The 12,633-nt window shown below is 37.6% G+C and overlaps 1 non-coding gene across 1 annotated transcript; it reads left to right on the top strand.

The window, feature by feature from the left end:
* The first annotated feature begins 7,648 nt into the window (after positions 1–7,648).
* Positions 7,649–7,754, top strand: LOC123631217. Its single transcript, XR_006733076.1, has one exon. It is a non-coding gene; the product is annotated as a U6 spliceosomal RNA (small nuclear RNA).
* Positions 7,755–12,633: the final 4,879 nt, after the last annotated feature.

The raw sequence follows: 12,633 nt of genomic DNA, 5'->3' as shown, positions 1-12,633 counted from the left end.
GTACTGAATAAAATAAGGCATACCTGTTCATTTGAATCCTGCATTTCCCTTGGTTTAAAGTTCTTTGAAAATCAAAGTAAGAATTAACTTTGTTTCAAAAATGCGCTCTTGTTATTTCAGCCCTCTTTTTTCATAGTATGTTTACGGTGGAAAGTAAAAACTAAAATGTCTTTAAATGCTAATCATATGAAAAGAACTGCCAGAGACCTGTTCTATATACCAAAGTTCATTTAATGTAAGTCATCATGGATTGTGTAATGCCCCATTATCTTATGTATCAATAAGATAATTTTTAAAATGCTGCGAATTATAGTTATAATAAATCATGAATTACAAGTGGCATTCCAATGTCAGAGGTGTTAAAATGTGAAAAAATGAGCTTCTTAGAATCACTGAAATACGGTTGTATCTCTCATCTTTCAAACTTACCACAAGGTAGGTATTATTGTATGATTTTTACTTAATCAGAATGTCATCATTGTTAGGTAGTAGTCGTAGTAATCGTTGTAATATCTAACAATTACTGAGCTGTTATTTGTGCTAGGAACTCTTCAAAACACTTAGCATAGATTCTCACGTAAGCATCACAGTGGTATCCTGTGAGATGTCCCTACTATTCTCATTTCCATTTTAATAGTGAGGAAATTGAGGCACAGAAAAGGTAAGTCATAGCCAGTAAGTGACAGCTTAAAGGAGGATTCAAACCCAAGTTGAAATGAATCCAAAGGCCAATGTCTTTGTATTCCGATAGGCTGCTCTTTCATTAATGCAGTGAGTACTAAGAGCTAAGACATATTCTGCCTTCACAAGAAAATTAAAGATTTGTTTTGAAAACAGATGGAATACCATGAGATTTAATGCTTGCAGTTACATAAATATGTTTTGAGATAGTGAACTACAATTTTCTAAAAAGTCCTCTCACTCTTTCATAGGACTGCTCTCCATTTGGCCTGTGTCAGCAGAGATGCACAGGTGATAACTTTCCTGCTGGACAAAAACTGTGACCTTAACCCCCGTGACGGCGAAAACAGGACACCTCTGATAAAGGTATATAGCTGCGAACTATTTCAGCATGAGATGGGTTTTCTTTAAACCCATAGAATAAAAATGAATTTATCTCATTGAATATAACTAATAAGTGAAACCTGTGAAATGTTTATATTGAATTCCTAGAATTTACAATCTATTTCTTGGTCTAATACTGACAGGCCGTACAATGCCAGGCACAGGAATGTGTCATTCTGCTCTTAGAACATGGTGCCGATGCCAATGTTGTGGATGACTACGGCAACACTGCTCTCCACTATGCTGCCTACAATGGGGATTCATCAATAGCAGCAAAACTAGTGCTTATGGTGCCACTATGGAAACGACAAACAGGGTATTTATTTTCAAACTATTGGAAATGCCTTTGTTTTAACATTGACATATGTAAGGTCAATTTTCCATATTTGGAAGTTCAAGCATTCCCTGAATGAAAATATTTTGAAATACCTTAATTGTCTAAGGTTTTACTTGAAATATTGATACTTTTAAAGAAGCATTAGAGGGTACAGCTTCTTTTATGCATTTAGGGTAAATATTTGTGATAACACTAAAAGTAAAATTATTTTTCAAATTCTTTTCCCACCAAGTTTTTGTTTGTTTGTTTTCTCATTAGTGTAAAACAACATGGCAATGCAAATTTACCCTGGAAATGGGCTCTATCATAAAACTTGAACAAAAGAAATGCATTTCACAGAAATGGAAATCTTGCTGTTGAGAAGTTCCTAAAAAACTAATTGCTATGAACATGGTTTACCTCTCAGTGGCAAGGCTAAAAAGGGAACAATGGAAAGGGAAAAGGAGAGCTACCAGAAATATGCAGACCAATTTGACAATTATGTAAGTCAGGGAAAACACCAAGAAGAGGTTTTTTGCATGTCCCCCCCAAAGTTTTTATGTTTAGACCAGGAGCTCTTCAGCTGTGGGGATGATAATTCTCAGGTAGAGAGTGTTAGTGAGTGGTCAGCCTGCCCAGGCATCAATTGTAGGAGGACTCTGAGGAAAGCAGATTGGTGGTGAGTAGGTGGGAATGAAGTGGGAAAGAAGAGGGAAGAACAAATTTTTATTTTTATTTCAGCATATTATGGAGGTACAAAAGTTCAGGTTACGTATATTGCCCTTGCCCCTCCCCACCCCCAATCAGAGCCTCAAGCGTGTCCATCCCCTAGACAGTGCCCATCGCACTCATTCTGTATGTATACACCCATCCCCTCCCCCATCCACATCTGCCCGACACCCGATTAATGTTATTCCTAAATGTGCTCTTAGGTGATGATCAGTGAAACCAATTTGATGGTGAGTCCATGTGGTGCTTATTTTTCCATTCTTGGGATACTTCACTTAGTAGACTGGGTTCCAGCTCTATCCAGGAAAATACAAGAGGTGCTATATCACCATCATTTCTTATAGCAGAGTAGTACTCCATGGTATACATATACCACATTTTATTTATCCACTCATGTATTGATGGGCACTTGGGTTGTTTCCACATCTTTGCCATTGAGAATTGTGCTGCTATAAACATTCGGGTGCAGATGTCTTTATTATAGAACGTATTTTGTTCTTTTGGGTAGATGCCCAATAATGGGATTGCTGGATCAAATGGTAGGTCTACTTGTATCTGTTTAAGGTATCTCCATATTGCTTTCCACAGAGGTTGCACTAGTTTGCAGTCCCACCAGCAATGTATGAGTGTTCCTGTCTCTCCGCATCCATGCCAACATTTATTGTTTTGGAACTTTTTGATAAAGGCCATTCTCACTGGATTTAAGTGATAGTTCCTTGTGGTTTTGATTTGCATTTCCCTGATGATTAGAGATGTTGAGCATTTTTTCATATGTTTCTTGGCCATTCTTGTGTCTTTTTTTGAAAAATTTCCATTCATGTCCTTTGCCCACTTTTTGATAGGTTATCTTTATTTATAATATATAGCCTATATTTTATATTATTCCCTTAGTAATAGGGTTGAGTCTTAGAATTCAGAAGGTGGCTTTTTTAAAACTCTTTTTTCTTAATATATACCATAAATAATCATCTTCCTATTAGATTGCCTATAAGCCTTTTTCGGTTAATCATTGTTATGGTTGGATTGGTTATGCAGATTGCAGATGACGTTATATGTTTCTACTCAGCATCATCCCTTAAAAATGCAAGTAATTTAGTGCCTTTACTTATGCTAGAAATAATTCATATAGGCAGTAGCAGAACTTTTACTAAGAAACCATTATATTTCTATTTCTGATTCATATTTTGCCTAAAATAAAAATAGTTTTAAGTAACAACTAAAAGGGAAACCAGAATAAAAATGGATTAAAAAGGTAGATATGCATTATGGTCCCAGGATTACCATTAACATTGAGAATAAAATTTCATACTGAGTTTTTTAACAGCTGAGATAAAAATCTGTGATCTTGTAACAGGAGAAATTCCATGGACCATTTAATAATAAGCAGTCAAAGTTCATTTGAAGCCTCTCTTTTAATTCAAAGCCCATTTCCTTAATGACCCACTTGAGCAGGAGTGGCAGACATTGGCATCTGGGATCTTGTCACCATTGATAGAAGAGAGTCAAGTGAGTTGGCATCACCTGGAGAAATCCTCCACCTTTGTTGAAAGCTTTCAAACCTGTCTCTCTCTATCTCTAATTTCTCAAATGTTAATATTTGCCACAAAAAATGTATTGTCAAAGAGGGATTAGGCAAATTCAGAAGATTGTTTTCATACTGGACTTACAGTGCACAATTTTGTCATATTTCTCACCAATAGATGATCGTGCAAACTTTCTGTTGGGGTACATTACTTCTTGTAGGGCAAATATTCTTTGGAATATAGTTTAGGAAACACTGCTCTAGAGGTAATATTTAGATCATTAACTCAATAAAAATACTGCAAATGTTCACTACTATATCTTAGGGTCTGGGAGTGTAGAGATAATAGATCCCGCCCCTGCCCACAAGAAGCTCTTTTTAGATGAGAATCAATAAAATCATTACGATATACCATGATAAATGCTGTGACAGAAGCAAAGATTCTTGGGAGCAGTAAGCGTCTGAAGTGAGCTTTGGAGATGACCAGAGCTAACGCGGTGAGGCAGAGGAGGCGTGTTTCCAAGGGAAGGAGCAGCACATGGGAAAGCACAGGGTTGAGAAGGAAGGGGCTACTTTTTATTCACTTTCTGTATTATATGTACCTTCTTAGGATCTTATATAAGGTGTTCACTTCACTTGAGAAATACTTAATTTTGTCCATTACTAATTGTTTTTGCTGTATTACAGCTAAAAGACACTACTTTTGATTGCTCTGAAACAAGAAAACGTGAACGTGGCAGAATTTTTAATAAAAGAAAAGGCAGACGTAAATACGGTTGATGCCCTGGACAGGTACAGTAATTCGTTCTTTTTTTTAAAAAAGTGAGTGTTTTTCTAGAATGGTAACAGTCACTCAAGTCAGAAATATTAAGCAAATAAGAAGATTACCTTATAATTATTGGGGTATAGTGAAAAATGTCAACAGAAATGTTCAGTTAGAAAATCAGTGATTTGGACTGGACAATGTAAAGAACAGTATACAGAAGGATTTATCTTCTTTTACAATATTGACTGATGTTTGTAATTTGCTATCTTTTATCATATTATCTTTTTTCAGTGATATGATCTTGTGTTAGCTAAAGGAGTTTCATATTAGTTTTATTAGTTTTATGAAGTATGAACTTTAACTTTTAGATTGCTTTATGGCTCAATATGAACTTCTTCACCCCATCAGAGTATTTGTCTAACCCCTCCTTCTTACATACTTTTCCTTTAAAAATGCTGTATTTCACATAGATAGGAGCTGAAATTCATTTTGTCTTTTGGATTACTCAGTGAGTCTTTGCTTTAAGTTGCTTTCTTTGAAGCATATTGATGTTAGGTTATCCTTAAGTGACTATGAATTGCTATTACCAGATAGTGTGGATTCATCAGCTTTTTCCACTTGCATTTCTAGTGTATTTTGGTGTTTTTATTTTTAATTGGTATGGGCAGAGGGAAGAAAGACAGCTTTAATTGGATAAACTTTTCCTTGAATGAAGATGAGCCATAGGTCAGTGATAAAGAGAAAAGAGATAGATTTAGACTCCCAGAAACCTGGATACAATTCCTGACTTCCCACTTGATAGGTGTGGACCTTGGGGACACTATTGATCACCAAATATGTTTTCTGATATGAAAAGGCAGATCAAAAGATATCCACCAAGAGTTGCTGTGTGTGAGATTATATGTGTGTGTGTCTGTGTGTGTGTGTGTGTCTGTGTGTGTGTACAGCATTTACTTCAGTGCCTAGCACATGCTTCTCGTCATCGATACCTGAAACTACTCTGAGTACAGTTCTTACCGTTATTACTAATACTGTTGATGTAAGGCTGTAGGTAGCTTTTACTTCTGTGACCCCTATCTGACTTTGAATTAAAATATATTCTATTTAGACTAGGGAAGAATGGATAATTCTCCATTTAAATCTGGACCTATTTTAGATAAGTGATCTCAGCATAGTTTCTTGCCCATCAAAGGACTATAAATTAGCAACTTTTACTATGATATACTCCAGTGAGACAGGAGGCTTTTTTTTGTCCCTTTCTTTTAGCCTCAGTGATAATTTACAAAAGTGAACACTTGAGCACCCAGGATTCTTGTGTCTACAAGTACATGTAAATGGTTAATTCTACACAGACAGGCAAGATAGTGAATTGGTAAAGTATATCATATTAGTTGTTTAAGTAACTTTATTAAAGTTCCTAAGGGTGAAGTTATCTCTCTGTTATTTTAGAACACCCCTCATGCTTGCCGTACAATGTGAATCATCAAGTATAGTCAGTCTTCTTCTCCAGCAAAGTGTTGATGTCTGTGCTAAAAATTGCTGCGGACAGACTGCAGAAGATTATGCTGTTGCTATTCAGTCTTATATGTAAGTGTACCCATTAAAAGACTAGTTGATACTAAATTGGGGTATAAGATAATTATAACTATTGCATCTTATACATCAGGGGAGATTTCATAGTTTGGTTCAGGTAGTGCTGGAATGGCCGTGAGGTAGTCCACTTCATGTGCCAGAAATCAAGCAAAAGGCTAGCCTAGTCAGAAGTAGCAAAGGGTGCAGGATTCTTTTCCTCAGGACATTTAAGACCTTTATCCTTAGGGATCTCAACATTGTCCATTTTATTCCAAGTATAACCCCTATGCTGGGGATAAAAATAAGGTCACATCCTTGATACTTCTAATTAGTTATTTGGGCCTTGAAAAGTCCAGTTTAGCAGAAACTCTTGTACCATACCCAGGGGGCTATCTCCTAGACCAGCGGTCCCCAACCTTTTTGGCACCAGGGATCAGTGTCATGGAAGACAATTTTTACATGGATCGGGTGGGATGATTTGGGGATAATTCAAGTGCATTACATTTATTGTGTACTTTATTTCAGAATTATTATTGCATTGTAATATATAATGAAATATTTTTACAACTGACCATAATGCAGAATCAGTGGGAGCCCTGAGCTTGTGTTCCTGCGACTAGATGGTCCCATCTGGGGCTGATGGGCGACAGTGAGTGATTTGACAGGAGGTAGAGCTCAGGAGGTGATGTGAGTGATGGGGAGTGGCCGTAGATAGAGATGAAGGCCCTCACCCCCTGCTGTGCAGCCCAGTTCCTAACAGGCCATGGACCAGTAGCAGTCGGCAGCCTGGGGGTTGGGGACCTCAGTCCTAGACCCTTCTCCTTGAATTTTAAAGAACTTAAGGGGTTCCAAAGTGCAAGGAAGATGATCCTCTTTTATAAGTCAGAAGGAGGAAAAAAACAACATTGTAATCAGTCAGTTGTTTCCCTTGATTCGGTTGCTGCCTTGTTGCTATGGAAACTGATCCTGCCATCCGGTAATGATGACCTTTGGTACTAGGACACCCTTGCTGGTTCAGATCCCTCAGTCTTCATGGTCATCCATACTTAGACTTCCAAGTAACATTTTCTTTAGTTCACATACATATGCTCATGTGCTCAGCCATTGTTCCCAAAGCAGCAGGACTCTGCTCTGCAGCTGGGCCTGCTAGCTTTAGCCACACACAGTGAGCAAAGTGACCCTTCCCCCCACACTCCAAACCCTACGTAGAACCCACATTTCAGCTTAGACTTAGTCTAAACCTTCATGGTAAGTCATCCTTTGAAGCCCTTTTTCTCAAGCACATGTTAGTTGAGATTGTTCTAAACTGTCAGAGAGGTTCAAACAATGTTGCAGGAATAGATCAGAGTTCCCTTTCTTCTATGTTACCAGCTCTGTACCCTGAGGTCTGTTTGTGTCCTGGGTAGCACCTTTTCTGAGGTAGCGAATGGTCCCATATCATCCTTCCTGAGTAGTGGGCACAACTTGCCCTTGGCCCCGAAGTGATCTCTTCCCCATAATAATGAAAATCTCCCAAGCTGCTTGGTTCTCTACCTCAAGGTTTTAAAACATTTTCAAATTTTGCTTCACAAAGAAGCCATTCAGCTGAAACCTCTGAGTCTAAACTAGGGTAGTTGGATGTAACAGGGCTAAGCCTCACCCATGACTCATGGATACCCACATACAGAGGTGGGGCTTTGTGCTTTCTCTGGCAGCACATATCCTAAAGTTGAAACAATACAGAGCAGTTAGCATGGCTCCTGTGACAATATGATGTGCTCATTCTTGAGACGCTCCATATTTTGCACAGTCCCTGGAAGGTCATTTGACTGCTGACTAGCTCCACCAAAACTGTGTGAGTCCAGCACAATGGGCGGCACTCGATATCGAAACTGTGACGTTCTTTACAAAGATATCTGTGTAAAGTAATCTATGAAATGAGAATGGAGCTTAGCAACACATGGCATGTTGTGTGCACATATGTTGTTGGTACATAGCTAAGAAATGAGAAAATGTCAACTTCCTTTGTGGAACTTAAAAAGGCAGGATTTTATCTTCCATGTCAGTTGGAGATGAACATGGAGATTAAGCATCATTCTAACAAAGGTCTGCTGGTTCAGAGTCTGAGCAGCTAAGGAGGGAACAGTAGTAGTCCAAGCCAGGTCTTGACATCTCCTGAATTATGAGCTACAAAGAATAGAACAACTAACAACAAAAATTAGATCTTAATAACATGTTCTGAAAAATGCAACATTTGAATATTAGAACCTTGAAAAACACAGACTGGGTTTCATTTGGGCTTCTATAATAGCTTTAGCAATGAAGTTCAGGAACAAAGTATTCCATTGCACCACTATTTCTCTGAGCATTTCAAAAATGTTGTCTCAATACATTTTTATAACAACCTAGTTAAGAACCTAGTTAAGGTAGTAAAATCCTTACTTTTAGAAGAAAATATTGAGCCTCAAAGAAGCAACATGGCCGTGAAGAAATAGCTGTTTGTGGAGCTAGAATTTATTCTGATTTCAGGATATTTTCCATTATGTCTAGCTGGCTCCAGTTAATGTAGTGAGTTAATTCAGGAGTACTTCACCTTACTTTTTTCTTCATTACTTAGAAGCTGTATAAGAAGTTTGTAGATAGACCTTACAGATTTGAAGTGTATATGATAACATTGTTACATTAGCTGTGATATTTTCTGAAATGCTCTAAGAATTTACTATATTTAGTAAAAATTTTTTCTATCTGTATTAAAATAGTAATTTTATTTATTGTTTATTCACAGGTTATGCCAGCAAATTTTAGAATATAAAGAAAAAATGAAATATAATAATCCTCCTCAAAATCACAGTCCAGGTAAGACTTCAAATAGTGAGTTGCTGTTGGTGGTTCTACCATCATAAGAGTAGGAGGTTGTGACTACAAAAGATCAGTTAAAAAATTAATATTGAAATTTCTTAATTTCTTTCTTAGAAGCCTCAAATTCAGAATTACTTAAGAAGTTGGTTGTAGGTAATTTATAATCCAAAACAATATTCTGAAAAAAAATTCACTTAATTACTTATTTATGGTCTCTGAAATCTTATATGATATTTTTGTATGAATAAGAAAAGAGATGTTTAAGTTAGTATGTTGTAAATTTCCTCTATAGTCACATTATAATGAATTGGACTTGCTATAAAAATGAATCTTCTATTTAGTATTATAATAAGTGTTTTGCATTTAGTAAAGGAATATTCATTACTGTTAACCCTTGAACAACATGGGGGTTAGAGACACCAATCCCCCTTGCAGTTAAAAATCTGCATATAACTATTCTTTTGGAGACAGTGTCTTTCTCTGTTGCCTGGGCTAGAGTGCGCTGCCTCCTCATAGCTCACTGCAGTCTCAAACTCCTAGGCTCAGGTGATCCCCCGCCTCAGCCTCCTGAGTAGCTGAGACTACAGGCATGTGATACCATGCCTGGATAACTTTTAAATTTTTTGTAGAGACGGGGTCTTGCTCTGTTGATCAGGCTGGTCTCTTTTTGCCTGGTCTCAAGCAATCCTCCCGACTCAGCTTCCAAAAGTGCTAGGATTATAGGCATGAGCCACCATGCCCAGACGGTGTATAACTTTTGGATCCCCCTAAAACTTTGTTAAGCGTCTATTACTGACTAAAAGCCTTACAGATAACATAAATGATTGATTACCACATAATTTTGGTATGTATTATATGCTGTATTCTTACAATAATGTAAGAATATTGTCCTGTAGTCTTACAATAAAGTTAGAGAACAGAAACTATTAAGAAAATCATAAGGAAGAAAAAGTATGTTCATTACGTGGAAGTGGATCATCATAAAGGTCTTTATCTTCCCGGTCTTCACTCTGAGTAGGCTCAGGAGGAGAAGGGAGGGAAAAGGTTGGTTTTGCTGTCTGCTGGCGGCCGAGGTAGAAGAAACTCTGCTTATAACTGGGCCCCTGCAGTGCACACCCCTGTTATTCAAGGGTCAATTGTTTTACATAGTGATTTCTGTCATCTAAAATGGTAATGTGTGTGAACTCAACAATACCTTTGTGGTACCATAAACAAATGGCAATAAGAAGTGCAAAACGTATCCCGTGTGCACCACCAGCAATAGTTGATCATTTCTTAAAGATACCTGCTGAGTAGAGAAGTCAGAAGGGCAATTCTTTGTTTTGAAGTACAAGGCATGTTACGTATTCTTGTGCCAACATATTGTCACTATTTTCGACTTCATTGCCCATAAGTTGAAATTGAATGAAATACATTTACTTTGTTAGAACAGGATGTGTTCTTCTCTCTGCTCGATAATTGTCACAGTATCTATCAGCAATGTTAGAAGAAGATAGTCTGTTACCACTGGCTAGAGTTTTGTCATAATATTCCAGTAGAACAACTCTGGGCACAACAAATTATAATAAAAGTACAAAAATGCTTCACAGTAACAAAATGCTACTATGCCACCTCAGTCTCATACCAAATGCATTGTATAATCTAAATTGTAATGTAGTCTATACTTCTGAAAGAATTTCTGTAACTTAAGTTTTGCAAGTTGCAGGAGAAGGAAGATGGGATAGACTTAGTTTAGTTCTTTAATGTGCTCAGAGTGGAGCTGTTTCTATTTATTAAGAATTTCTGTGATTTTTCAAGAGAATTGTCAAAGAAATCATTTTTATGCATTTATTCCCTTGCCCACTTAACAAATAACTATCAAGTGTCTTTTAGGTATGAAGCATTTTTCTAATGTTACAGAAGACATTCAAAAATACTGTCAGGAGCTAGTTATTATCATTGTCCTTTTTATTATTTACTACTTTATTCAGTGTTTCCTGTGTGTCTGATGCCCCCCAGGAGCACATAGTGACCACTTGTTATGTATTTATTATGTTAACTGTAACATATGCCTGACACTTTAAGTCCATGGGAAGAAATTAAAGCTTTAAGAAAATAGGTAGGATGTAAAGTGAGCATGGCAGAGCGAATAAAAGTCTGCCAGATGAAGAGGCAGAAGGATGACGCTTGGCAGAAGGAACATCTTAGAAGATTGCGTGCTTGTCAGAAGGAACAGCAAGTGCAAAATCTGGTACTCATGAGTGAACTTTGCAGGGTTTAAAGCAGTTTGGTTTCCTACAGCAAAAGTGTGATATGAGAGTGGCTGGGAATGAGGTGACTACCTTGCTGAAATGAGCTCATGAAAGGCTTTTTAATGTACAGAAATGAGCAGATCTTATCCTGTAGGCCATGGGCAATTTATCCAAATGCTTTTTGCTGTAGACAGCAGATGACCTAACTAACAGTGGCTAAAACCATAGGGACAAGAATTGCTTTGGTGAGTCAGTGTCATCAGGATCCCACTTGTTGTCCCTCTTTCAGCTGTGCTGCTGGTGGCATTTTGCTCTTGTCTCCTTTCATGGTTGGCTAATTAGCAACAGCTCCAAGCATCATATTCTCACAGGACAGTATCTGAAGGCTGAAAGGCCTGCTTTTCTTCACACGTTTCTGTTAAATAGGGAGAAAACTCAGAAGCTTGCAGGGGACTTCCTGTAACGCTTTATTGGCTGGGTTACACCACATGCTCATTCCTAAGCCAATCGCTGGGAAAGCAGATGTAATGACAGTGATAAGCTTAGAATAATCATTTCTGGTTTGGGAGCTGGGTTGGGGTATTGGGATGAGAAATATCCAACTAAGATTGTGCTTCCCCAGCAAGAAAGAATAAGGTGGCTGTTGTAGGGAGCCAGCAAAGTGTGCTGCAGGGATTCATTGGTGAATTTTGAGCAAGGGAGCCACAGGATTAGATTTGGTCTAAAGTAGAGATTGGTTATGGTCTAAAGTAGAGATTGGCAAGCTCTTTACGCTAAGGGCCACAGAGCGAATGTTTCAGACCAGGTGGTGGTCTCTGTCACATCTACTCAACCTTGCATTGTAGTGTGAAAGCAGTTGTAGACGGTATGTAAGCATATAGACATGCCTGTGCTCCAATAAAACTTTATTTACAAAACCATATGGCAGGCTGGATCTGATGAGTGGTCTGTAATCTGCTGAGCCCCCATATAGGGGATAGGTGGAAGGTAACCACATAAAGAGACTAGGAGACCAATGAAGCTTTTGCAGTAGTCAAAGCCATCGTTTCCTTGTCATCAATTCTTGGAGTAGTCTCAATCTATTAATATTAGGAGGTTTTCACTGATCCATGGTAAAATACAGAAAGATAGAGAGCTCAGTTTATTCATTTTAAAATGTTGGTCTTTTCTTTGGTATTATGTCTTTTCATTTGTTTTGCTTAATGTTTTTTAATTTAAGAAATAATAATAATAGTTGGCAGTTTATTCTTCCTGTGAAAGCCATTCATTAAGAGCCCATGTTAAACTAAGTATTATGAATATAATTATCTTATATGTGAATACTTATGTATATGTTTCCAGTGGTAGTAGAAACATAAAGCAGAGGCAGAAAACAGGTACAGTTAATACGATTATTGAGCATGAAATGTTAGGGGGCAGAGAGAAATGTCAAATGATCCATAGATTTCCATGCTGTACACTGGCATTTAAACTGGACATGAGGAAGGAATAGGAAATTGTCAGGTAAGCAGAGGGGAGCAGCAGGTTAACAGGGAAGACTAAGTTTTTTCTATACATATTGCGTTTCTTGGGATATTCATGTAGGAGATTTTCA

The sequence above is a fragment of the Lemur catta genome, chromosome 1 (genome assembly GCF_020740605.2).
Source record: "Lemur catta isolate mLemCat1 chromosome 1, mLemCat1.pri, whole genome shotgun sequence".
Classification (NCBI taxonomy): Eukaryota; Metazoa; Chordata; class Mammalia; order Primates; family Lemuridae; genus Lemur; species Lemur catta.
The sequence above is the reverse complement of the archived record's forward strand: the minus strand, read 5'-3'. Positions and strand labels throughout refer to the sequence as shown.